The 27,414-nt window shown below is 38.1% G+C and overlaps 1 protein-coding gene across 3 annotated transcripts in view; it reads left to right on the top strand.

Moving 5' to 3' along the window:
• bcl9 (BCL9 transcription coactivator) overlaps window positions 1-27,414 on the top strand; it is a 115,228-nt gene that overhangs the window by 27,981 nt on the left and 59,833 nt on the right. For all 3 annotated transcript variants that reach the window (XM_077246242.1, XM_077246239.1, XM_077246240.1), the window contains one exon: window positions 9,780-9,894. The gene's annotated coding sequence lies outside the window, so the exon portion shown is untranslated. The remainder of the gene's footprint in view (window positions 1-9,779; window positions 9,895-27,414) is intronic.

Raw genomic sequence — 27,414 nt, 5'->3', positions numbered from 1 at the left:
ACCTGATTCTCAAATGTTGTGTCTTTTTGTTAGCGCGCCAAAGACAGACAGCTTTTACCTTTCCATCAATCCCACTTCATCACTGTCAAACACTCAAAGTGTAACGGTTAAGCTGCATATAAAGGCACGAAGATGAAGGTTCAAATAGTATTTAATAATATCCACAAGGTAAATTCCACACAAAGAACAGCAAGCAAACACAACCATACGTAAACAAGACCGGACAAGGGTGATCTGGACTTAAATACACAGCACAGGAATGCACAGGACTTAAATACACAGACAAATAAGGTGATTAACGATGATACAGCTGACAGTGATGACAAACCAAATTAGAAACCATGACAACAAACTAGTGGCGGGAAAAGATGCAACTTTTTTGGACAAAGAGTCCAAACGGTTGATATTGTGACACAAAGGGCTTTTCGAACACATGTAGATGAATCAGAATTACTTTAAATTATTATTATTTAATGCAGAATTTTCACAAGACCCCGTTAAGCTAAACTAAACTTTAAACAATCGTTTAATCGGTGATCAGTGGTGTTCTGAAATGAGGAGGCAAAGACCTCCATTTTTTTTCAAATTTTTTTTAAATATAAATGTACATTTTCAAATAAAAATTCATGTCCCAATTACACTTAATATTGTCACATTTTCCTGGTTATAGAAACATTACATAAAAAGAAACCAAATTCAATTCTATTTTGTATTTTTACATTAACAATGTTGTTGATGTTCTATTTATTAATCCAAGTCTATACATTTTCATCAAGTTAGTTTTTTTTTACATTTTTAAAAGAATGGCAAAATAGTAACGTAAAAAGTAAATAAAAGGCAGTAATAATTTAAACATGTTTTATTTTTAAACTGATTTGCAGCTGTTATTTTTAATAGTCAACTTATTTTCAGATCATCAGTCATGCCCAATAAACACTGTTCAGACATGAATATGTACCTTTAGTTTCCCCAAGCATATTGCTCACTAAAAAAAAACACAGTCATCATCTTTTCAGGCTATTTCAAGTTTGATTTTGACGAGATAAAAGCAGTAATGTCTAAGAGGATGAGTTTACTTTTGAATTAGTCTTCCTATTAACGCCATAATTTTGCTAATTCCTTTTGTTGATTCGCGAACGCACACAAAAACAAGAAGTGGGATACATCGCACATACTAAATCGCACAAAATAAAATCCAATCATAACCCATCATATTTATTCATAACGCGATGGAGGCATTGCCTCCACTCACATGACCTTTTCCCCATTTATTTTTAATTACCCCCCACCAAACCCAGCGCACGCTTTAGGGGGTCTATTAAAACTCAATGGGCTCAGGGGAGACAAGAGTGACACGGCATCTGCTATAACTTTACTTGCTGGTGTCGCTGTTGGACAGTGTTAATTAGGAAAAACGAATGATTTATACCAGAGACTGTTTATACACATTTAATGTCACATTTTGTGATATTGTGTAATATGGGTAGTAATATACGGAGGAACAAGGGTGTTTCCTCCGAGGAGGCAAGGGTAATGTTGAAGATAAACATCCTCAAAAAATTGGTGGGGAAAATAAAATTGTTACATATTACAAAAATAAAACAAACGCAAATATCACAAAATGTGACAAGAAATATATATACATTATATATGACATTTGTAAAAATAAAACTGATGATTATTTATGCAAATAATTGTTAGTTATCTTTTTTATAATAATGTATAAAACGGTTATATATATATATTATATATATATATACATATACATATTATATATATATATATATATATATATATATATATATATATATATATATATATATATATATATATATATATATATATATATATATATATATATAATTTAATTCAATATATGTAAAACTATTGTATTAAATATAATCAGATGTGGGATCTAAGGTATTCTGAATGGTTTCTAGGTTGTTGGTTACTGCTCCTAGTCAAAAGAGCCCATCACCAAGCCTCTGTGCTATACCTATATATGACTCTGTTTCCTCCTTCAATGTAGGTCTATGGGATTTTTTTCCCTGTTTTATCACCAGTTAATTCATGTTCATTTAGTCATAGCACACCTCTCCTCAGTAAGCCGGATGGTGGAACAATCAACAGTGCTGGATGAGTTACGTGTTAAATTTTAATACATACGGTCAGGGCTTTGTTCAAATGGCAGGGTAATATAGGTGAACTGTGTGTGTGTGTGTGTGTGTGTTTGGGGGGAGGTGTCACATCGCATACCACACAAATGAACTCTTTTGCTCCCTCTAACACACATATATATACTTTGGCAACCAGTCAGGCAAGTTTACAGAGAGACTGTCCAGCAGCTTCTAGTGTGAAGAGGCAAAATTATTTCCTGTCCGTCTCTGGGCTAGACTCGCTTAAGCGCCATGTCTGTGTTACAGCCTCAAGCCACACACACACACACACACACACACACACACACACACACACACACACACACACACACACACACACACACACACACACACACACACACACACACACACACACACACACACACAAAACAAACACCCACACACTTGAAAACGCACACAATTTATCAAACTCCCACATTACCCTCCTTCTGCACTCTCCATTCATCCTGCCAACTTGGCTGCTTTCCTCCCTTCTCTCGCTCTCTCTTTCCCTCCCCTCTCTTCTTGCTTTCCTCTCCTCCACCACTCCTTCCTTGTGCAACACCTTGTCAACAGTCTTCCTCTTTTGTGATCACTTACTCTCGCTGAGCACATCTGTACTTCATATGCTGAATGAGCTCTTACTCAGAGAGCGCTTTCTGCTGATACGGCCTGTTTATTCTTTTTCACATGAGTGGAGAGATTGTTTGTAATATGGTTGTTAACAAGTGGGCTCTGTTTTACAGCCTCGGTCTCTCTAGCTTTATCTCGGTCTTCCTCTGTTTGTCTGTTTTAAGTATGTCTTTCATTTTCTGTTGCCCTGAAGTTGGGCGAATCGCACGAAAGCTGTCAAGAACATGTCCGGCCACAATTTTAAAAAAAAGAAGAAAAAAAAATAAAATAAATTGTTCGGTGTAAATAAATATAGTTTTTTGCACTGCAAAAGTATTTTTATGAGAATTAATAATTTCCCCCCAAAATGCTTATTACTTTGATGCCCAAAAGAAAATTTTGATAAAAAATTACAATAAAGTTCATTAATTGTACAATATGGTATTATTTGTTGTACTTTTTACTAATAAACAAAACATAAAAAAACTGTATTACAGTAATTAGAAACCCCATTTACAATAATGGAAATTGCAAAATAATATACTTATATAATAATAAATATATAAATGCATAACCAGTAAAATGAGTTGTGGTCTATTTTGATTAAATATTATGAATAAAATAATTAAATACTGCATTACAGTAATGAAAAATACTAAATAATAATAATGGAAATTACAAAATAATAAACAATCAAACCAATAAAAAACAAATAAATGAAAATCCCAATTGAAAATTATGGAAATTATAAAATAGTAAATAAATAAATAACTCACGAGTAAAAATAATTGATATATATTTGATTAAAGAGTATGAATATATTTTTCTTTCCTTTGGAATAACATGCATGGCTGAATAGTTCACAAGTAAGGAAGGAAATTTGGTCAATTTTGATTTCTTGCTGGCTTGATTATTCATGAATTTTTCACAAAGCAAAAATAATCTCAATGGCAAAATATTTTCAAAACTTATTTTCTTCTTTTGATTTTGGGGTGAATTCTGACTGTTATATGTTTCTAATTGGTTTTGTGAGATTTACCCATTTGCGTGATCCGGAAAGCATAGTTGTTAATGACAGTCATCCTATTGCGCCGAGAGAAAGCTAAAAAAGAGACAGACCGACAGACAGACAGACTGGGAGCAGCTGCATACAGGGGGCCAGTATCAGGCTTCAGACCACTGGGTCTCAACACACTCACACACATTCACACATATGTCCTTCCCATATAAATACATGCTTGAGTAAACCGTGCAACACACATAAACAGTGTTCCTCCTGACGCCTCCCTCATACTGTCTCTCTCCATATCCATTACTCACTCGGTCCCTGAAACTCCCCTCATCTCTCTTGATTTCTCTCTCATTTACAGCTCTCCAGGTTTCCCCATCCCCCATTTGCATAGTGATATTTAGGATAGACCGGAGGAGCCTGGACTGGAGCAAAACTACTCAGCTATCCTATCAAAATGGACACCTTTAGCTATTTTATGTCAAACTGCTATATTTATTTCAGATCAGTATAGTGGTTCTGCTTCAGTTTATTGAGTCCACTCATTGAGCCCAAACTTCTCTGTCTGTGGAGAGAAGCGATATTTGATTGAGCTGGTGTAAGGAATCTGAACACGTAACATTTAGTGTGGCTAGAATTCGTACGTTATCTCAACCTGGTGACCTACTTAATTGATTTCAGGTATGAGGCAAGGTATACGAAAACATGGTTGGATTGTTGGTAGGAGACATTTCTGGGCATGTTTTCTCACAAAGGAATTCGATTCACTTGTAGAAATAAAAGTTCAATGATGTTCTATATAGAATCCTAGGGTTCTTGACTCAGTTTTAAAGAACTGTTTATGTCAAAAAGGTTCTATATAAGGAGAATGTCTTATGATTGCATAATAATTTCATATTTAATGAGTTATTTAATTTGTTTCTAGTAATGAGTATACACTGTAAAAATGACTTGGTTTAACTTAAAAAAGTAAGCTACCATGGTTGCCTTAAAAATTTGAGTTCATTGAAATATATTTTTTAGTTGGTTTAATCAACAGAAACTCAAAATATTATTTTATCTGAACCACATTAATTATCCAAGTTGTTTTGACAAAATAAATGAGAAATGAGAAAAGAAAGTTTTTTTTAATTATTTGAAATGGAAAAAAGTTAATTTTTTACAGTGTTTACGAGCTGCTTAATTCATACTATGTAATTTAAAAAAAATAATTACTTAAAAATAAATCCATAAAATGATGTGAACCTCTACAAGGTTCTATATATGATGTGCCTGACAGAACCCCATATAGAACCTTTTCTTCTAACACAAGTGTTTACATCGGACGTGACAGTTGTCGAGTCGTGAAAGTAGTGCGAGCAGTGGAAGTACGTCAGAAATAGAACGAGTCATCCCAGTTTACTGTCGGGAATTTGTCGTGTCGTGTAGCGCCATATCCAGAGACAACATCACTGATGATGATAGATTCGATTTTCCTTTGTCACGTCGTCTGGTGCAGTTTAAAATCATAACTGTTCTATTGTCTTTTTTCATGTTGTATTGTGCCACTCACGTCCAGTGTAGACACGTACACTGTAAGAAGTGATCAGTTCACTTAACTTAAAAAAATTGAGGAAACCCGTTGCCTTCAAATGATAAAGTAATAAACCACGTGTAATTGAAAGAATTAGGTTATGTGAACTTGACAATTCTTTATTTACTTTTAGGCAATGGGTTTCCTCACTTTTTTTTAAGTTAAATCAACTGATCACATTTAACAGTAACTGACTTACAATTGCAAAAAGGTTCACAAATCAGGCTAAAATAAGGTTCACAAATCAGTAATGTTTTGAAGTTTATGCCATCGTCTTCCAGTAAAAGAAAGGGTGTTTATGAATGTATAGTTGTCATGGAATTATATTATAGCTGAATTTATAGTGTTTTGTGAATGTAAATGTAAAACATGTAAATGTAAAACATTTGTCTATTTCCAAGGAAACCATCTAAAGAATATTTCTGATATATGCTTTTTAAAAAATATATAAATATAAAACAAAAATCCTTGTTGTTTAGACTAAAACAGACAGGCGTTCAGATGGAGCACTCTTGCTGAGTGCCTTTCTGCTGGTTTGAGATCTTCCTCATAGAACAGAGGCAGTATTGTCAGGACCTGTGACTCTTAAGAGAACTAGAGGACAGGAATGAATGGATAGCAAATAAGTGAGTGCCCTGTTTTTTTTTTCTCTTCCACCAGCATAAGATAAATGGGGTCCAGACATTTAGGAATTTGAGAAATCTTATCTGGTGCCAAAACTTTTTAAGGGAGTATTTTATTAGTGGTTTTAGAATGTTAATAAAAGAGACAATTTCATATTCATATTCAGGTTTCCGGCATGTTGTACAGTAGCCAGATGTTAAAAACATGCAATGATTGTTGTTATTTGTTGTATCAGAAATTTCAGAAATTACTTAAAGGTGCATTGTGTAATATTTCTGAGGATCAATTGACAGAAATGCAATATAAGATCCATAACTATGTTTTCAGTGGTGTAGAAAGACCTTACTTAATGAATCGTTATATTTGTATTACCTTAGAATGAGCAGTTTCTATCTACATACACCGCGGCTACCCTTACATTGAAATGCGCCGACATGTTTCTACAGTTACAAACGCGTTTTGTTACCCTGTTGCTCTTCGTGCAAGGAAGCAAGTTTATTTCAGCGAATAAAACACTGAAACAATGATGAACAATTAACAATAATATTTGCAATAACATATAGTTTACTGAATAATTAAGTAAACATAATTTCTTAATTTATCCTTGTAAAGAAACCTCATTGCTGAACTGGCTACTCTCTGCTGTCTCAGACGATGACATATTTTCCTGTCAGCCACCGTAACTTTTGTTGGTTGCAATTCATAACCTCACCACTAGATGGCGCTAAAAATCACACACTGCCCCTTTAATTATTCCACTTCTAGACTTTTCTCGTATTAATACACTACTGTTCAAAATGTTGGGGTCTGTAAGATTTTTTTAATTTCTTGAAAGAAGTCTCTTATGCTCACCAAGGCTGCATTTATTTGATCGAAAATACATTATAAATATTGTGATATCATTACAATTGAAAATTAAAAACTGTTTTCTATAGAGGAGTTCGGTAGCCACTGTAGACGCTGACAGTGTTGCGGTCATATTTCAGTACGGACTCTAAAAGTGACAGCACATTGATTCACTAACTAACAAATGATGGATTGCAGTTGCATGCGGGTCAACTGGTTCCTTATTAAAGCTCATGAGGTGTTGATGTTATTGAAAGTAGTTGCTTAGTCACTGTTCAATAGCATTTTGTGCTCAAAGTGACCATGAATCCGGTTTAAAGATAGCCAACAGTCTCACACCAATTCTTCAGATTTAAGAATGTGTATGGAACTCCCAAGATTTCCATTAAAGACAAATGGCGGGAAATTGAATTAATCTTTGCATATATTTGTCCTCTTTTCCTTAGGTCTGCAACCCATTTTACTGTTTAATTAGAGTAAATGGCTTTCTTGATTAATGTGGAATGAATGGTGCTAATGCTAGTCAGGGCGGTAAACATTCATCTGTATATGTTCTATATACACAGTTAGCGCTTAATGCTGCCTTCAAGTCATCTCATAGTGATCATATTTACAACATAAGCCTACTTTAAATCTAGCACAGACATATAAATACCAGTGTGAGCTCTGACTTTGCAATATGGAAGTGTGTGAATTAGCGGAAGCTAATTGATATTGATCATAAGGGGTGAATGGTAATTGCTAACTGTAAAGTTTAAATGCCTATTTTAGTACTGTTCATGAAGAATAGTATTCAAGCTAGCTTGAAAATACTACTCATTTATCTGGTTTATGAGTTGACAAGCTTGTGCAGCCAAATTTCCCATGATTCTCGGTGGCAGCACTATTAAATGCACAGGAATTGTCAGGAATTGTAAACGAGAGAAATAACTATTAAATTTATCAATTTGTATTTTTTTCCCAGGGGACTTGAAGGCAGCATAAGTATCTGAGTTTAGTGACATATTCAAAATGGCTTCCATCTGGTGAGCCATTCCGGCTCTGATTGACAGTGGTGTGTGTTGGTGGCTCGACTTATCATTCAGCACTGTGGGGGGGGGGGGGGGGGGGGGGGGGGGGGGGTGCAACTGTTCCTTCTTCTGAGCCAGTCAACGCAAAGCATAGCAAAACACCCCTGAATGAATTATAATGTTGCTCTTAAGCTCGATCGAGTGTTGGAGCGAACGCAGACACTTTTTGTTTTGGACAGGTGGTCTTATTATGCAATTGTGCATAAGAGAGCGAGAGCGCAAATAAAAAAATATAAAGTCTGTTTAATCAGTCATAAGTGGGTATATATCAAAGCCCTTCATTGCTTTTGAGACAATTTTGTTAGTTAGTGTAAAGCTCATATTGTCTACTGAAGAGCCGAGGGCTTTTGGAAAAAACATAAAACTGTGTTAGTTAGACAGTGTGTGTGTGTGTGTGTCGTATTTTACATAAAAACGAAATTTAAACCTATTAAGAGGTGGTATTCAATTTACATGTGTGCTGTATTGTTGTAGGATTGGATTAGAGGTTTGCTGGAGCTGGAATCACAGTTCACAGCTCGGTTCCTTATTACCGCTGCAGCAGGGGAGTACGATGACAGAAATAGTGCACTGAGGAGACATTTCAGTATCTCAGAATGGAATCGGCCACCACTCACACACACACACACACACACACACACACACACACACACACACACACACACACACACACACACACACACACACACACACACACACACACACACACACACACACATTGGCTGGTATGGAGAGGACATGAATAGGAGAATGAGGCAAAAAGTGATCAGGTCAAAAGTGACAGTGACTCCAGAGAGACAGAAGCAAGAGTGAGATATGTAAGAGAAAGAATAAGGGATCGCGTGAGACATTGGATGTGGTCATAGATAATAAAGAGAGACATTTCTTGCTGAAGCCCTGAGAACTCAACTCACCTCTGGTTTTCCTGTCTCTTTGCTCTTTTCCTCATTCTCTTTCGCTCACCTATCCTCATCTCCTTCCCTTTCTCCCCTCCCCCCTTCTGCTGATATTCCTGTTACCATACCAACACAGCTCTCCGCTTCAGGACCTGCTGGCCGATGTACACTCCAGTAAATATGATGCTTGTAATCTAATAAACATAATTTCATGGAGTCGTTGACACAGAACGTGCTGGGTTTCAGTTGCTTTTCTGCGTAAACATGCGTTAGATGGACATATAGGACCGTTGCACCGCGTCTTGCTGCTTTTTCAGGTCGCTTCTCGTGCATGAGCTCCACGTTTAAAGACGTCATATAAAAAGTTCAACTTTTAAAAACATGTTTCAAGACAGTCATTTTCATCTCTGTGTGTTCGTAATGCTGCACTACATTATATACATGCAAATGTTACCCCAACGAAAACATTACATTAGTAAATACACGTAGAATGGATCTGTATTAAAGAGTCCTGAGAAAATGTATCATGGATTCCACAAAAATATTGTAACATTATAAGACATGATTAATACGATTTTTTTTGTTGCAGCAATTCACCATATTTGAATGATTTCTGAAGGATCATGTGACACTGAAGACAGGAGGAATAATGCTGAAAATTCAGCTTCGATCACAGGAATAAATTACATTTTAAAATATATTAAATTGCAATAATATTTCACAGTATAACTGCTTTTTACTGCAGTTTTGATCAAATAAATGTAGTCTTGATGAGCATGAGACTGATTTATAAAAAAATCACACAACCCCAACCTTTTGAACAGTACTGTATATCTAAAACAGAAGTGTACTGTATAATACAGTAGTAAATGTAACATGGAAGTGAACACTACACTACTAAATTAATTACTACAATAGTAAATAAAACATGGAAATTACTAAATATACCTCTAAATTTGACATCAATAATTTGTTTAATTTCATTTGTTTCAGGATTCTGTCAGAAGCTTTCTTGTATCCTAAACAGTGGAGCATGGTGCTAGCAACGCCAAGGTCATGGGTTCGATTTCCAGGGAAAGTAAGAACTGATCAAATGTGTACCTTGAACGTAAGTTGCTTTGTTTAAGATCATTTGCCAAATGCCAACATCAAACATGAGCATGCACATTACAATAGTAAATATAACAAACTCCTCTTTTGGAAATGTGCACGAAACTACTAACAAATAACATATAATTGTACTCTACACTACTAAATGAATGCTACTGTACACTACTTTTACAATAGTTTATGTAAAATGTACATCACTAGAAATGTGAGTTTATGTTTGTGTGTATTTTCACCAAGTATTCCCGATTAAATATTCTGTCCAGCCAAAGACAAAACCATCTTGAGAGACTTATGACACACACACACACACACACACACACACACACACACACACACACACACACACACACACACACACACACACACACACACACACACACACACACACACACACACACACACACACACACACACACACACACACACACACACACACACACTGCAGGTCTGCCCCTAGGAAAGAAACTTTGAGCTGAACACACAATCAGGCTGTAGACTGGGTGAACAAGCAGGGAGTGTGTGAGGACAGAGCGAGGGGGAAAATCTACCGCTGCTTCCCTGAGAAGAACACTTCACTGGAATTAGCTTCAGCTCAGATTGGAAAACCAGACTGAAAACCTTGGGAACAATACTGCTACAGGCGCTTATTCTTGTCTTTCATAACATCGGTATGTGTGGCTCCACATTGAATCTGTTGCTCCGTTCCAACACCCAGAAAGTTGCCATCATAGTCAAGGCAAAAGAAAAAGCATAATGGATCCATGCATGAGGACTTAAAGAGATAGCAGCCAAATATACCTGCTACAAAATTATGAGATAATATTAAAAATATCTATATGGAAGTTTTTCCCCCATGGCATCGATGTCAAAATTGTGGCCAGTGAAAATGCTGAGTGGATAGTAACTTTGGAAAACCACTAGCTACAGTGGCTGGTGAGTAAAAAAGTTAATGTCTAGCATTGGCTCTAGCTTAGCAACATGGTAACATCAAACTCTGTTGAAATCAATAGTTCGCTGATTATCCGGTACGGAGCGCTATTTGTGTGGTATGTGGTAAGTTGCTGTACCAAACAAGCATTAGCCGTCATTTCAACGTCTACTCTAGGTTAAAGGAGAACTCCGGGCAATTATTTAAATTCACCTAAATAGTGTTTTAGACGGCTAGCTGTAGTCTCACGCTGAAGTCCCGTGGGAACGCAGTTGTAGCCGGAAAAAGGTAAATATCTCTCCTCAAGCCGTGTGTGCCCAAATGGAAGGATAAATAAAGTTTACATTACCTCCACAGTGGTTGCACCCGTCTTCGTCCACTTAATGGGTTTTTTCTTTAGTGAAAGTAATCACTAAAGTAATCTAAATTAGTAATCTTTAGCGCGTAGTACTTGTATGGGAGTTTGCACATCAAGTTGAAGTACAACTAGCCAAAACTACAGAATCTCGAGGTTATGGAAAGGAAGACGATGAAAATTTAAGTTCTTGTATTTTCGCATTCTGCTGCCACAATTTGGAACGGCACAAACGTGAACCATTTCTTCTACCTTTCTATTTACCTTTTTCTTCAGACTTCAGAGCGAGACTACAGCTAGCCGTCTAAAACACTATTTAGGTGAATTTAAACAATGGCTAAGTTGCTAAACGCATCTTGTTCACATGTAAGGGCCCTGTTCTTGTTGGACAGACATTTTAATTGCATTTTGTGTCTGTTAAGAGGCACAAAGACACTCTTTATGTATATGCCCCCATAACTGTCGTTTTAGTTGAGTTGGAGCTCACAAAGGTATAACGATCAATATTAACTTAAAAATTGCCCAGAGTTCTCCTTTAACTATAGACTTGATAGTCCGGCTATGAGTAACCCACTTCTAGCCAAAATAACTTGCAAGATGTAGGATATTCCATTATGTAAGCAAAGTCAACAGTGATTATAAGGTGTTTGGTTTAATTTCATTTGGTGTTTCATTTCATTTAGTCTAATTGAAGACTAGTCTATTCTTGGGATATGGTTAGACGTCTATTCAATGTTCACTGACAGCCCAAATTTTCCTTGTTTTAGCCTAGACGTCAGGCTGTGTTTGGACGGCTAAAATACGTCTTTTAAACGCAAAATTGCTTGCTGGGGGTGTTTCAAAATGGTTAAAAGCAGCTGCCTTTAGGCATAGACTTTGAGGCAGCTTGCTAGGCTGTGGTAGAGAGGCCGTGTACTTATTTTCCTGTTTACAGTTGTTGCAGCCGTCTTTCTTACACTTATTCAAACTAAATCAGACGACTCTAGATGATGACCCAGATCATTGCTGTATTACCAGTTGTTTGTCTCCTCCCCATCTACTTCTCTGTCGCACACATTTCTCACTAAGGGAGAGAAGGAGAAAGGGGCAAGACAAAGAAAGGCCAAGAGAGAGATATAAAAAAGGAGAAAGATAGAGAAAGAGAAAGAGGGGGAAAGTCGGTCAGACCCCCTCCTCAGTAGAAGAGGAATGCAGGGAGTCTGGTGAAGGAATGTGGAATGGGTCTCAAGGGGAGGGGGTATAGTCTAGATGTAAACACTGTTTGTGTGTGTGTGTGTGTGTGTGTGTGTGTGTGTGTGTGTGTGTGTGTGTGTGTGTGTGTGTGTGTGTGTGTGTGTGTGTGTGTGTGTGTGTGTGTGTGTGTGTGTGTGTGTGTGTGTGTGTGTGTGTGTGTGTGCATGGTGTAATGGGTTCGAAGACTTCCAGCGCATTATGAGGTTGTGTTATATGTGTCCTGTGTGCGTGTGTCGGTGTATTTTGAGAAAAGGGGGCTCTTTAGGTAGGCCAGCTGTAGGAAACAGCTCCCCGTCTCTGATGACAGCTTTGGGCCAATGAGGGGATTTTATCATGCATGGAAAAGTACCAGCCCCACTTAAACATTGCACTGATCCAAGACCAGTTTCTCAAAGTCAATTCCACGTCTTTTCCGAGATATCCATAACCTTTGCCCTTCCGTCTTGAGCTTGTTACATTTAGCAACCTAGACTCATTGGAGAAAAACATGCCTCTACCTCCATTTTAGGAAAACTCACAAAACTTTTGCATTTCCCTGAGAAACTTTGTGTGCACTGTGATTAAATAATATAAGGTGGGATGAAAACTATATTGCAGTGCTTTTGCAAGTGAAGGAAAAGTTTCTTGGGGGAATAAGCAAGCAAAAGTAAAAGCATTGAAACGATTTTTTGTCCCATCCCACCATGGCTCTGTACTTTTCACTTTGCACTTGTGTTGTGCCGTGCTTGAGTACGTACGAGTCACAATAAAAAGGCTCAAAGACTTGCAGAAACAAGATAAACTACCATGGTTACTTCAGAAAATGAGTTTTAATCTCATGTTTTCTATATCGGTTAGGTTTAAGGTCGGATTTAGTATAGGTATAGGTGGTATGTTATTTTCGAACGCAATAGACCATAAACGTTTTAGCCTTACTGACCGGACATTTAATTTCCAAACTGCTTCAGCAAGTACAACCAACTGAATATAATGTTGACATTCACCTGTGAACACGCTTTTACTGCCACTCACTGGATATTTCACTTTGAAAATGTAAAAAAGTGTGCAAGAATCAAAAGTAATATTTTGCTGAAATATCTCCATTTTTTTTACAATGACATTGGGTTGGTATTTAGATATGGATACAAATCATAAAACATAATGAGCAAAGTTAAATGTTAACATGATATTCCAAACCTCATATGGTCTGTCAGGATTTTAAACAGGCAATCAATTTAGTCACTTGGCTTTGTAGCACATAAATTCTCATTTAAAGTGACTTTCGCTACACTAATTGCCAGGACAGACCCTCTGGAACAACCTGGGGCGGAACATGGGGAAGTGTCGCGCTCCAGGGAAGAGCAGTGACAGAATAGGGCTGAAATCATAGCACTTCTCAGTTCCTGGGTCAACACTACTTGAGTTTGAGCCCACAACTTCTACGTTCACAGCTCGGATCTTTGCCGTCACAATCTGGATTTTAAATACATTATTTCAATTCTGAAATCGTTTACTCACTCTTGCGTTGTTCCAAACCTCTATGACGTTTTATCTTCTGTGGAACATAGAAGGAGATGTTTAGCAGAATGTCTAAGCTGCTCATTTCCATAGAATGAAAATAGAAATTCATGCTGCCAAGCTCCAAAACTGAAAAAAAGCAGTCTACACGACTTATATTCTAAATCATTTGGTCATACCATACGATATAAGGCATACGATATAGCTTTGTGTAAGGAACCAACCAATGTTTGCCATTATGTGCTGAAAATCATCCCCAAAGTCATTGTTGTCAAACCTGAAATGTGTTTGGTTTGAGGTCAAGAACTCTGGTCCTCACATAAAACTATTACAATTACTTTTTATGTTTAACTACCTTTGACTGTCCATTTTTATTGCATAGAAAAGATTCTGCAAAATACCTCTTTTTTTTTTTGGTGCAGTTTCACTGACAAAGCTTAAGTCTAGTCCCAGACTAAAATGCATGTTTGAGCTGTCTGAACTGAAAGTAACTTGTTCTAACATATCTTAAAGTGTCAGTGCAATTGTTTTGTCTCAAGATGCACACCACTAATGTTTTTTTCTAGGGCACGTTTAAAAAAAGCTACTTAAATGTCCTATTTGAGGCCTAATCCTGGCATAATCTAAGCCTTGTCTGTGAAACCAGGCCTTTGTGTTCCACAGAGGGAAGAAAGTCATACAGATTTGGTGAGTAAATAACACCAATGACACAATTTTTTTGGGTGAACTACTCCGTTCATTTTACTAATGCAATAATCAAATGCAAGCTTCCAGGGTCTCACCCTGATAAAATACTATGTCTAGAATAAAGTGAAATAAACCAAATTAATCAATTAAATTGATAGGCACTATAGAGCCTTTAAAATGTAAAGTATTAATGTAATGCTGGTGGTCTACGCTGTTCATCTGCTGATCTGGAATAGAGCCGCAGGCAAGGTTGAGTCAAGGTGCTGGGCTTAATTCAGACGGAGTGAAAAACTATATGTGAAGGTTAGGGTGAAAGACTGAACTGTATACTTCCACTAGTATACTAGAACTAATGATTTTAATAAGTAATTATACTCATTTGTGGTTTGGGTGTTATTTGTTGCTAAGAGGGCATTTGTGGCAACACTAAGTAGTTGAAAAGAGGGCAAAGAACTCTGTGTGTGTGTGTGTAAAAGAGAGATTGCCTTGCCTTTCTTGTAAGCGTGTGTGTGTGATATTTTTAGCTTGTTCCCTTCATGAGAGGTGGTGCTGCTGAAACACTCTTGTGTGTTTCGGAAACAAGCTCCAGTGCTAACAGCAAAAACTTCCATAGCGCACACATGTACACATATAGAGACACAAAGTGTTCCCCTAAAAAGAACTCTGTCCTAAATTGAGCATTAAAATTGCATACCTATAAATCCCATGCTGAGGTTTTCAGAGTTTTATTTGGTCTTTATTTCTTTCTTATTAGAGTATTTGTTCAAATTGCTGAATTGTGCACTTTGGGTCAACGTCTGTTGCTTTTAAATTTGCTGTATTAATACAGTAAGAACTAATTTTACTCTGTTATCCAGATTAAAAATGAAAGGTTATAAGAAATCCAATATATCTACTTAGCAAATGTGCCTTGCAGAATTCAACAGTACAAGCTATTCTGCGGTATTATTACATTTTAATATTCTTAAATTATTTCCCAACAAGTATTCTGTCTCACTCATAAATACACATTACAGTTACATTAAATGTTTTGCAAATTGCCATGTTTTTTTTTCTTTCAAGTCAACGTGGCTCTGTTCTGATGCTGAATGGCCCCTTTTCAATCAATCAATTCCAGATCCAAGCCTATACCCTGCATTATTTCCCACTGAACATTAAAATACTGCACATTACAGAAGTTAAATGTCTCACGGATCCCGTTTCAATTGGTTACCCAATTGAGTTACCCAGGTTTAAACTTGTCTATAAACAGCAGCACTGCTCAGGTCAGAATGAGAGGACAACCTCTATCTGTGCTGATGCAACAGCATGTTGTATGTATCCACAAAAAGCTTGTAGATATTAACCTTCAACCTCATTTTTCCTTCCTCATTTAGAATAGTTAATTACAAGGGACTGGCCAAGCTCCCCCTATTGTGTGTGTGAAGAGCGTAGTAGACAGTCGACTCATTTGTAAGCACTAAACGAACACTAATTCACGGCCATGTCAGTGTGGCCCTTAAACGGGCAAAGACGGAGGTAATAACACTTCTGTTTACATTCGTAGAGGTCTACACTGGTGACCCGAACTGGTGCTGTGAGCTTTCATTCGCTTGCCCGTCTCTCTGGCTACAGAGGCCCCGCCCACTCAGGGAGTTCCAGCCACACAGATGGCTCCCTGATGGTCTGTTTACATCTTATTTGCATACAGAAATCTTCACGTCTTGTCGCTGTCAAAACAGACGATTGCGTCCGAGCCTCAAGCGTCAGGGAAATCTGCAGGGGTGCTACTCCCCATCTCAAACACACAAGATGCACCATTACAAAAACTAGTTTTTCTCTTTTTATTGCTTTTAACATATCTGGACTCAGAAAACAGATATATTAAAATAGGCAGGGACATGAATTGACGTTATTCTTGATGCCACATGTGTTGTTTAGCGGTATTTGTGTTTGGGTATAAGTGAACCAGGATGTGTTAACAAGGCCAGTATGGTTTTGTATAGTGAAAGGGTTTCATCTGAAGGTATTGATTTTTTAATTACGTATCTTGCCTCAAAATAGCAGCAGAATGGCGCTCACTCTGTAACAGCTGGCCGCAGACCCGGGAGTGAATAAACCTCATTGATATTCAAACCGCTCTTTATCAGAGGACAGAGACCAGAGAGAGAGAGAGAGAGAGAGAGAGAGAGAGAGAGAGAGAGAGAGATGGGTGAAAGAGAAGGGAAACGAGAAAGTCATATTCACTATCTGCATTTGTGAAGCTTGTTTTTAATTATTTTAATGTTTGGACCAAAACATTAATTTAACAAATTTACTCTTACAAACAAATTTAATCGTACATGAGCATTTTCCAATTAAATACACTGATTTTTGGCTGTTGTACCTTTAAGAGTTTAGGTGCGGTCACAAAATATTTTCCCAAGCTAATTTTCAAAACGGCTTTAAGGATTTGACACTTTGAACATCTTAAAAAAGCTGCTTGTATTGAAAGTTACTTTAGTGTGTACCCTACTTAATACAAAGCTACTCTATTTGCAATAGAAATGGGCCTTTTTTGCTCACCAAATTTTCGCTAATTTTGCTAATCGTTAATTTGATCAATCTTTGCATGTGAACTAGGTGAAAACAATAATGAATAATCTGGGGGGTATTTTGAGATGAAATTTCACCGACACATTCTGGGGACACCAATAGATTTATATTACATCTTGTGAAAAGGGGCATAAAATGTCACCTTTAAGATTTAACAGATTCAGTCAGTTCTGGTTCTGATTGGTCAGTCCAACATTAGGGTGACCAACAGTCCTGTTTTCCCAGGACATGTCCTGTTTTCACGTCCTGTCCTGGCCGTCCTGGCTGTTTTTTATAAAGTAATGAAAATGTCCTGGTTTTCAAAAAACTGCTGGGAAAGATCATCTCTAAAGCAAAATATAGATGGGCAAACAAGGAGGATGAGGAAGAAAAACAGGATAAAGAGGAAGAAAACTAAAGATATAAACATATTTTGTTAGTTCATGTGTGTAAGTTTGTGAGAGCTATTTTTGTTCAATTTGGAGGTATTTTATTATTTATATATTTATTTTTCTAATACAGAAGAGACATTATTTCTATCATTATTTCATTCATTAATTTTGAAACCTGTCAATAAAATTTGTTGAGTAACCTCTGAGAAGCCTATCTGAATTTGTGTCTTGTAATGTAACAATTTTCTATCCACAAAGAGGAGGCATAGCCTCCTTTAAATGTATTGAAATTAATAAGGCATCTTTGAGTAAACTTCGAATATCATTTGAGTATCTGTTTGCCGGGCCGAGTGTCCTGGTTTTTGGTCATCAAAATATGGTCACCCTATCCAACATGCAGCTCCATGACTTCAATGTTCAATGTTTGCGCATTCCAGACAGTCTGTGCATAAATGTTATGTTATGATTTTGTTATACCCATTTGTGGCGACAATTGACTGTTTTTGAGTGAGTCAGTGATTTATTAATTCAACCGATCCATTCAAAACACTGATTCATTCGTCTATTAATGAGTCATTGAACCATTAACCGATTCGTTTAACAATGCTGATTCATTAACGAACGAAACGTAGTAGTAACTGACAATATTTTGAGATCATTATTAACATATTGAACTGTTTTTTAAAGCAATATCACACTGTGCAAAGAAGATTTTTGTGGAGGATTATTTTTCCTTACTTCCTATGTCAAAAGATCAATTCATTATGAATAATTATTTATTTAAAATATGACCCCTTTTTAATGAAGTGATAAATATTCAGTCTATAAGTTTTGAGTTTGTGTGTATGCATATGCCTTTCTGTACTGAAATAAGCTGGCGTGTATGTTTTTTAGAAATTCTGGATGTGCTGTGGGTTGGACAGTGTGTTTGTATGTATGTGTTCTGGCGATCCTCCAAGCGGGTCAAGGGGCCCAGCAGAGAGCAAACTGTTTCAGGGTGGCTGGGAGGAATATCTTTCTTTAGTCTTGCTGTATGCCTTCATAAACCTTACAGCTTTCTTTTCTAACGGAGTTTCCCTGAGTGCAAACTGCTGTTCTTTCCTTCCTCTATACTGGCATCAGGCACAATCTATTCCTCCCTGTTTGATTGGCAGGTGTTGGCTCGTAACTTTGAATGTTCCTCTTGCTCATTGTGAGGTAATGACTTCTGATTGTGGTGAATTGAAGCTAGCGTTTAAGCTAAATAATCTAGGCTAATGAATGTGCTCTTCAATTATTTATCAGACTCAACACGCTCTCTCTGCACAGTATATATAGACATCCTGCTGGCTGGTTGGCTGGCTGGCTGGCCTGATGACCTAGTGACTGACTGGCAGCCGTGCTGACTGGCCTATTTGCCAGGAATCGCTGAGTCACGCTGCCCATGGGGTGGAGGGGCTCTCTAGAGCCGGTCCCAGATCTGCAGGGAGGCACTTATACTGATTCTAATGTGTATTGATGTACATTTGTGTTTCACAAAGTCAACATTTTTCACAGTATGCTTTAAAGACCATAAATGGTTCAAAGAGTTGTTTTCTTTCCTCTGTTGACATACAGTATTTCCTATGAAATCCATCCATCCATCCATCCATCCATCCATCCATCCATCCATCTATCTATCTATCTATCTATCTATCTATCTATCTATCTATCTATCTATCTATCTATCTATCTATCTATCTATCTATCTATCTATCTATCTATCTATCTATCTATCTGTCTGTCTGTCTGTCTGTCTGTCTGTCTGTCTGTCTGTCTGTCTGTCTGTCTGTCTGTCTGTCTGTCTGTCTGTCTGTCTGTCTGTCTGTCTGTCTGTCTGTCTGTCTGTCTGTCTGTCATTTTTTAATTTATGTACTATGAAATCATTTACCTTCAAATTCACACAAGTGTCCTTAGCAGAACCGGTATATTTCATTAAATTAACAATAACTTACAACCAGAATGTGTCCAAGCATTTTTCCTAATTTATTATTTAATTTATTCTTCATATATTTATTGTTTCATATTTTAAACTAATCAAAATTTGAATCGAATGTTTTGAATGAGGATTTTGCAAAGATAGATAGATAGATAGATAGATAGATAGATAGATAGATAGATAGATAGATAGATAGATAGATAGACAGATAGATAGATAGATAAATAGATAGAAAGGTGACTCACGTTGATCATCTCCTTAAGCCAGATATTAGGCACTGGGTAGATTAGATGGTAAGAAAACAATCTGTTCTCGTAATCAACGTGTTTGGATGCAGGAGAAATGGACAGGAATAAAGATCTGAGGGACTTTGATAAGGGCCAAATTGTTATGGCAAGGCGACTGGGTCAGAGTGTTTCTGAAACGGCAAGGCCTGTGGGTTGTTTCAGGTCAGCAGTGCTGACCATTTACCAACAGTGGTCTGAGGATGGACAAACCACAATCCGGTGACAGGGTGTTGGGCGCCCTAGACTCATTGATGCACGAGGGCAACAAGCGCTATCCAGTCTGTTTTCCTGGGCAAGTGATGGCACCAGGATACAAGCCGGTGGAGGGAGTGTGATTCTCTGGGCAATGTTCTGTTGGGAAACTCTGAGTCCGCTCATTCATGTGGATGCAGACTGATCTCATGAAATGGCGTATGTATGACACGCCAATTCGTATTTCTATTTTTGGCGTGCTATCAACACGCATAATCGCTTTTCAGCGTGTTTATCAACGCCTTTGACTTAACGTTATATTACTGTATTATGTATATATAGATATATGACCTACCCCAACCCCGTCCCTAAACCTACCCGTCACTGGGGTTAATACCATTTATGAGTGTTCTCCTACCATCCTAGGAAAAAAAAGATCGCTCCACAGATGTAGATATAGATTTTGCTTCGTTTCGCTCGGACATTTAACGGGGTACACATACACGCGGAATCACTCGGACGTTTGATGGCGTAGACATACACGCAAAAGATTTCGGCGTGGACATACACGCGGATAGCTCAAAATGCGTATAGATAACACGCCAATTGACTTGAAAGTGGCGTGTATGTTTACGCAAAGTCATGATGTCATGTTGGTGGATGTGAATTTGACACGGGTCACCTACCTAAACATTGTTCTGGACCAGGTAAACCCCTTCATGATAACGGTGTTCCCTGGTGAAAGTGGCCTGTTTCAGCAGTATAACGCACCCGGCCACACTGCACATATTGTTCAGGAATGCTTTGAGGAACATGAAGAGTTCAAGGTGTTGCCCTGGTCTCCAAATTCCCCAGATCTCTACAGTTGAGCATGTGTGGGATGTGTTGGACCAACAAGTTCTTCGGGTTCACTTCGCAACCTACAGGACTGGTATGATCTCCTACTAACGTTTTGGTGCCAGATCCCACAGGACATCTTCAGAGGTCTTGTAGAGTCCATGTCTCAGTGGGTCGGCGCTGTTTTGACACCATGCAGTGCACCAACAACATATTGGGCAGGTGGTCATTCTGTTTTGGCTCATTGGTGTATATGTACTACTACTAGGCACTCTAGTGTGTGGTTACCATTTAACAAATCTAAGTGATTAGGAGCAGTATTATATCCATGTGAACATCAAGAGACAAGTAAAAACATTAAAGCTCTTTAAACTGATCTCATGTTGCTGACTGAGAGAAAAGATGTGGAAATAAATGTGTTGTTGAGTGAAGAAAACCTCAGTCTGTTTAGCAAACACCACAATGGCCTCCTCAGCCACCCTGACAACCACAAACCGCTAAAGCTACATAACAGTAAACACCCTCTGAGACACACAATGAGAGACAATGGTTAACGTGAGAGGGAAGCGAAAAGATGCAGTTTGTGTAAATGTTTATTGTGCTTAGATGTTTATTTGTGTCCATAGAAACTCTTGAGTGTCATGTGTTGAGGTATTTGTATCTCTAAAGGTAGATGGCAGAAGACAGGGACACCTGCATCTGAAATGTAGCATTGGGGTTTGCGTGCAAACTACAGCCACATAATGACTGGATACCTGTCTGAACAGATGACATGTGTAAACCCCCCATCAACACAGCCTTGGTGGTCCAGTCTTCACCTTCTAGTGGGGGACAAGCACATCCATTTCTGTTGAAGATAACATCTCATGGCTCAGGCAAAGCCCAAGAGAGACATATGTGGGTGTTGGAATGCTATGGCTGTTTGGATAATCACTAGAACTACAGAATTACAACTATATCTAAAAACAAGACATCTTGTCTATGAATGTGTTCAAATGGCTTGTATGAGACTGCATGGGCTGAGGTACATCATTTGGTACAGGGTCAATGATTAACATGTATATTTTCTATAATACCATTAACTAATGTATTGTTTATGTGGAACTTTTTGGAGGAATTCTGCCTCATTAGAAAAAAAAACTTTAACTTAATGTATTAATTAAGAAAATGTATGGGATAAGGAAACATCTTCCACAGAGAAAGTTTAAGTGGAAACGCGAAGAAATAACAAAATCATGGTGGCATCTGCACAATATTGTGGCGTAAGAATGGAAGCTTTTACTTTACTCTAAGGCCCTGTGAACACATTAAGATGCGTCTTGGTCGATCGAATCACAAGTAGACGAGGGAGAGACATTCCCGTTTACACCTGGTGTTATAACCCGTTTCTTTAGTCACTTTTAAACACTTCTGTCCTGATTTCTTCAAGTGGAAGATATATGGGCACGTAAATTAATGTGTTTTTCAGATCTTCCGATCTAATGGACAAAATAAGCTCACACAATTAACATATGAACTTGCTAGGAGACAACAGAAAACATACTGAGAGCATCAGTTTCATTTCTGCTCTGACAGCCACAAGAAGACGCTGAACGCTGTGAGTGTGTGTTAGAAGTCAGGAATGGTGAGAGAACATTGTGCTTTGTATGTTTTTTGTCTTCAAACCAAATTGGGGTCTTCAGCCGACAAAGTTTAAATCCGTCTAGCTAGCATAATGTTTACGTAGTAGGTCAGTAGGAGGATAGTAGACGGCCTTTGTGGCTGTTCGAACGCATTCGACCACATGAGCGTCTACACTACTGTCAGCTTTATGTTCAATTGTGTTCTAGGACTTTTAGTTTATTGTCATTCCTGTCTCGTGTTCCTTGTTCTTATTTCCTGCCACTCATCTGTCACCATGGATACTAACAATCATTACAGCTGTATGTTTACCGTTTAGTTAAGCATCTCTGTGTATTTAAAGCTGCAGTGGGAGTTTTGAGAAAATGTTGACTTAGCCTGAAAATTTGAACAAGCACAACTTACAGGTCCAACCCCCTTGCTCTCTGCTGCGCTACAGCCCTCCCTCCACAGCTCCTCCCTCCACAGCTCCTCCCTCCACAGCTCCTCCCTCCACAGCTCCTCCCTCCACAGCTCCTCCCCCACAGCTCCTCCCTCCACAGCTCCTCCCCCACAGCTCCATCCTCCACAGCTCCTCCCTCCACAGCTCCTCCCTCCACAGCTCCTCCCCCACAGCTCCATCCTCCACAGCTCCTCCCTCCACAGCTCCTCCCTCCACAGCTCCTCCCCCACAGCTCCTCCCTCCACAGCTCCTCCCCCACAGCTCCATCCTCCACAGCTCCTCCCTCCACAGCTCCTCCCTCCACAGCTCCTCCCCCACAGCTCCATCCTCCACAGCTCCTCCCTCCACAGCTCCTCCCTCCACAGCTCCTCCCTCCACAGCTCCTCCCTCCACAGCTCCTCCCCCACAGCTCCTCCCTCCACAGCTCCTCCCTCCACAGCTCCTCCCCCACAGCTCCTCCCTCCACAGCTCCTCCCTCCACAGCTCCTCCCTCCACAGCTCCTCCCACACAGCGGAGCCTGCCGTGAACGCGCAGGCTAGTAAGTAGGACCACCGATGACGGCGGATTATAAACAGTTATGGAACATTCACTAATAGGGACGAAACATTAACAATATGCTTTACAATGACTATGGCCTGCCCATACTTTGACTACAAACTTGGTCCTCAAATCATTATGTATTTTGCAATACATGTAACTTTATAACGTTGCACTCTTTCTATAAGTTATAAATAGCTAGTAAGATAACGTAAAAGGATTAGTTCACTTTAAAAAAAAACTTTTGCTGATAATTTACTCACCCCCATGTCATCCAAGATGTCCATGTCTTTCTTTCTTCAGTTGAAAAGAAATTAAGGTTTTGGATGAAAACATTCCAGGCTTTTTCTCCATATAATGGACTTCAATAGGACACAAACGTTTCAAGGACAAATGACAGTTTCAGTGCAGCTTCAAAGGGCTTTAAACGATACCAGACGATGAAAAAGGGTCTTATCTTGCGAAACGATCGGTCATTTCAAAAATAAATAAAAAACTTTAAGTTTTATAAGCACAAATGCTCACCTTGCTCTGTTCTGTGATGCACGTTCGTGATCCTGTTCGAACTCGTTCATCAAAATGAACTTTTTTTTCGAGTCATTTCGTTCGTTGAATGAACGAAATGACTCGAAAAAAGATTCGTTTATTTGGATGAACGAGTTCGAACAGGAGAGTCACGAACGACGGTACGCGCTCGAGCTGTGAAAGAGAGGGGTGATCAGCGTGTACACGAGCGTGATTGACACTGCTAAGACATTCCTCCTGGCTCTGATTGGTTGTTTCTGACCGGGAGCGGTGTATTTCTGCAAATGGCAGTAGGACCACAGGGAGGAGCCAGAGGAGCTTGATTTTTCCACAGATTATCTGTCTCATATTCTACAGTCTGGACATAATGACACTTTTAACAAATATTTGTTTACAAAAGTTACCTACTGGAGCTTTAAGTTCCTTCCTGTGTTCTGTTCATTGTCCGGTATCGTCAATGTTAAGTGTGTGTGTGGATAAAACAATCCAATTTGTTTTATCCAAAAACAAAATTTTGGATAAATGTATCAAAGAATTATGGATTTTTTTTAATCACAGTTTCCACAAACTATAAGCAGGACAAATGTTTTTATCATTGATAATACGTAATGTAAGCGCCAAATCAGCTTTGCCATCACATGGATAAATTATATTTAAAAAAGAGAGCAGTTATTTTAAATTATTTATAAAATCAATAATATTTAAAAAATCATATGTTTTACAGTTATTTTTATTAAATAAATGCAGCTTGGTGAGACGTCTATCTAAAACATTAAAACTTACCAACCACATATTTTAGGATGCTAGTGTATTTTAAGATTTTGGTCTTTCCCGAATCATGAATGTCTATTTTCTACATAGAAATGAACTGTCTGGAGACATTGCCAAGATGACAGCCGAGTGAACCGACTTGTCAGACTTGAACCTGCAGTAACTGAGCACTGACTCAACCTGTTGCTAACCACTGCACCATGACTCCAACCTCTTATGATATTTACGTCGTATACAGAGCACGCGAGGCGTTTATGTAGCAACCTGGTGTTGCTCTTGACTCTCTTTGTGTAAAACTGAAGCTGCTTACAAGGGATAGAGAGAAATGTTTCCTATTAAAGTGACAGAGTGTGCAACACAGAGACGAATGAGATGGAGGTTGAAGGGAGAAGGAGGGTAGAGTGGCATGAAGGAAATTAACAGAGGAATGGAGAGAGAGAGAGAGAGAGAGAGAGGGAAAGGCAAGGATGGATGGTGCAACTAAGCTATGCATGCTGCCAAAATCGTAGATATAAATTAAAGAGGAGGAGTGCGGCCCCAGCAAAGGAAGTTTGTTTTGCTGTGACGTTTGTGCAGTCGAAAGATCTTCTGTCCTGTCGAGGCGGATATGACTGCGGCCAAAAAATCTTTCCTTCAAACTACAGCCAAAAGTTGAAGAGAGATCATAGCTCTCTCACACTGGCAGCACTGAAAAAAAAAAAAAAACATGAAAGCATTGCACACATGATCACTCAAGCATTTCACTTATTTTCTACTTAATATACAGTTTAAAAAAAATGTACATGCCCAAGTTAAGTAAATGTATTATTTAATTTTTTTAACAACAATTACACAGGAATTAATTTTGATAACTCACGGTTTAATTCAGAGCTTTGATATGCTATTATCGAATAAATTATGGTGCTTGATTAAATTGTTTGGTATTAAGTGGCATGTTGATGACATGTTAATTGTTCTTTTCAGAACACATTTGTGCGTTTTAATGCGACTGAAGCAGTTGTAGTTGATATTTGACCCTGAGGGAAAACAAAATAGTGTAGAAAAAATAAATATAGGGGCTAGTCATAATTTTTTGACATTTTTGTATGTTACCTTTTACATTATTCCTGTTTCATGAATCGTTTATGCCTCGTTTTGCCTTGTGGATTGTATTTCTCTAACCCCCCCCCCCCACAATTTCTCTCACATCACTGTCTCGAATAAAAAATTTAACCATAAAAAGCCTACTGTTCATATCTGATACACAAATTTCTAAGGCCTGTTTTACACAATCTTATATGCCTTCTGTCTGATTGATAGTTTATTTTTTTAAAGAAAGTAAAGGCCTTTTAGTATAAATTTAAAAACGTCCACCAACAGGTTGTGGTTCACATGTCTTTTTACTGTGAATTTTTTTTTACCTCATTTTTATAAAGTAAATTATTGTTAGTAATATTTCAAGATGAACTCTTAGCAACTTTGGTTTAGTTGACTATCTATGCATTTTATTTATTTATAGAAAAAGCATGTTAAAATATGTTTAAATTTGATCTAAATGTTCAATAAACTGTTCCATTTAAAAATATTAGATTTTTTTATTATTATTATTTCATATACCAGGTCTTACAGAGTTAATATTTGACAGCTGGATCAAGACAGTGATCTGTGCCCTGGTAATGTTTGTGCTCTTTCATTCAACCAGATGTCACCTGGTGACACTTGATGGTTAAACACACCTGTGACATATGGCTTTGAGGGCTTATGTTTCCAACACATCTTCATCCACATCGTCTTCATTATTAGAGAATCTAACAAATCTGGTGTCAAATCAACAGTAGGTCCAAAACAGGTACATGAACATGAATGCTTCTAGCGAGACATGCTTGATTTGACATGTCACTGCCACAAGGGGCACTATAACTTTCTGAACCATTTAATTAAACCGTTAAAGAAATAGTTCACCCAAAATAAAAATTGGGTCATAATTTACTCATCCTTATCTTGTCTCAAACCTGTATGAGTTTTGTTCTTCTGTTGAACTCAAAAGAAGATGTTTTGAAGAATTTGAAGAACCGGTTGATGAACCCAATTGACTTCCATAGTATGGAAAAAAAATACTATGGAAGTCAATGGCTACCATCAGCTGTCTGGTTACCAACACTCTTCAAAATATCTTCTTTTGTGTTCAACAGATATAGTATATAGTAAATCAATGATACCAAAACAGGAAAGCTCAGTCGAGCACATTAAAGTATGTAAACAGTGTCATCTGTCCCTGTTCTCTCCTTCATAGAGCAGCAAGGTAAAAGCTTCATACTCTACTAAGACACTTTCATGTTTTTTCTCTCCTGGAAGAGAGTTAATACATTTCCTTTCGATCAGCAGGGAAGCACTGTTTGTACGTATCACTGCTGGAGGAAAAGGCAACAGATCATCGGTTTTCCTCTCCTTTGTTACCTGGGGGGACCCAGTTCGGGACTCAGCAGTGGGTAAAAAGCGAGGAAAGCAATTGCTAACATCACGGGGAATTGAGTACACTCCAGAATGGAAGGAGAATCTGGTGCTGTTGTTTTTAGCCAGCCCCCCCCAAACGGGGCCGTGTAATCGCTTTGGTTTGTTGGTGGTAGTGACGGTTCAGGATTAGATTGCCAGCAAATGCATTTAATCCCATGAGTCTCACCTCTTCCTCAGCATTTAATATTCTGTAGTGTGAACAACAGATTCT

Source organism: Siphateles boraxobius, unplaced genomic scaffold, assembly GCF_051911475.1.
Source record: "Siphateles boraxobius isolate OS27281-9 unplaced genomic scaffold, OSU_SipBor_1 29, whole genome shotgun sequence".
Taxonomy (NCBI): Eukaryota; Metazoa; Chordata; class Actinopteri; order Cypriniformes; family Leuciscidae; genus Siphateles; species Siphateles boraxobius.
This window is presented reverse-complemented; position numbering and strand designations above follow the sequence as displayed.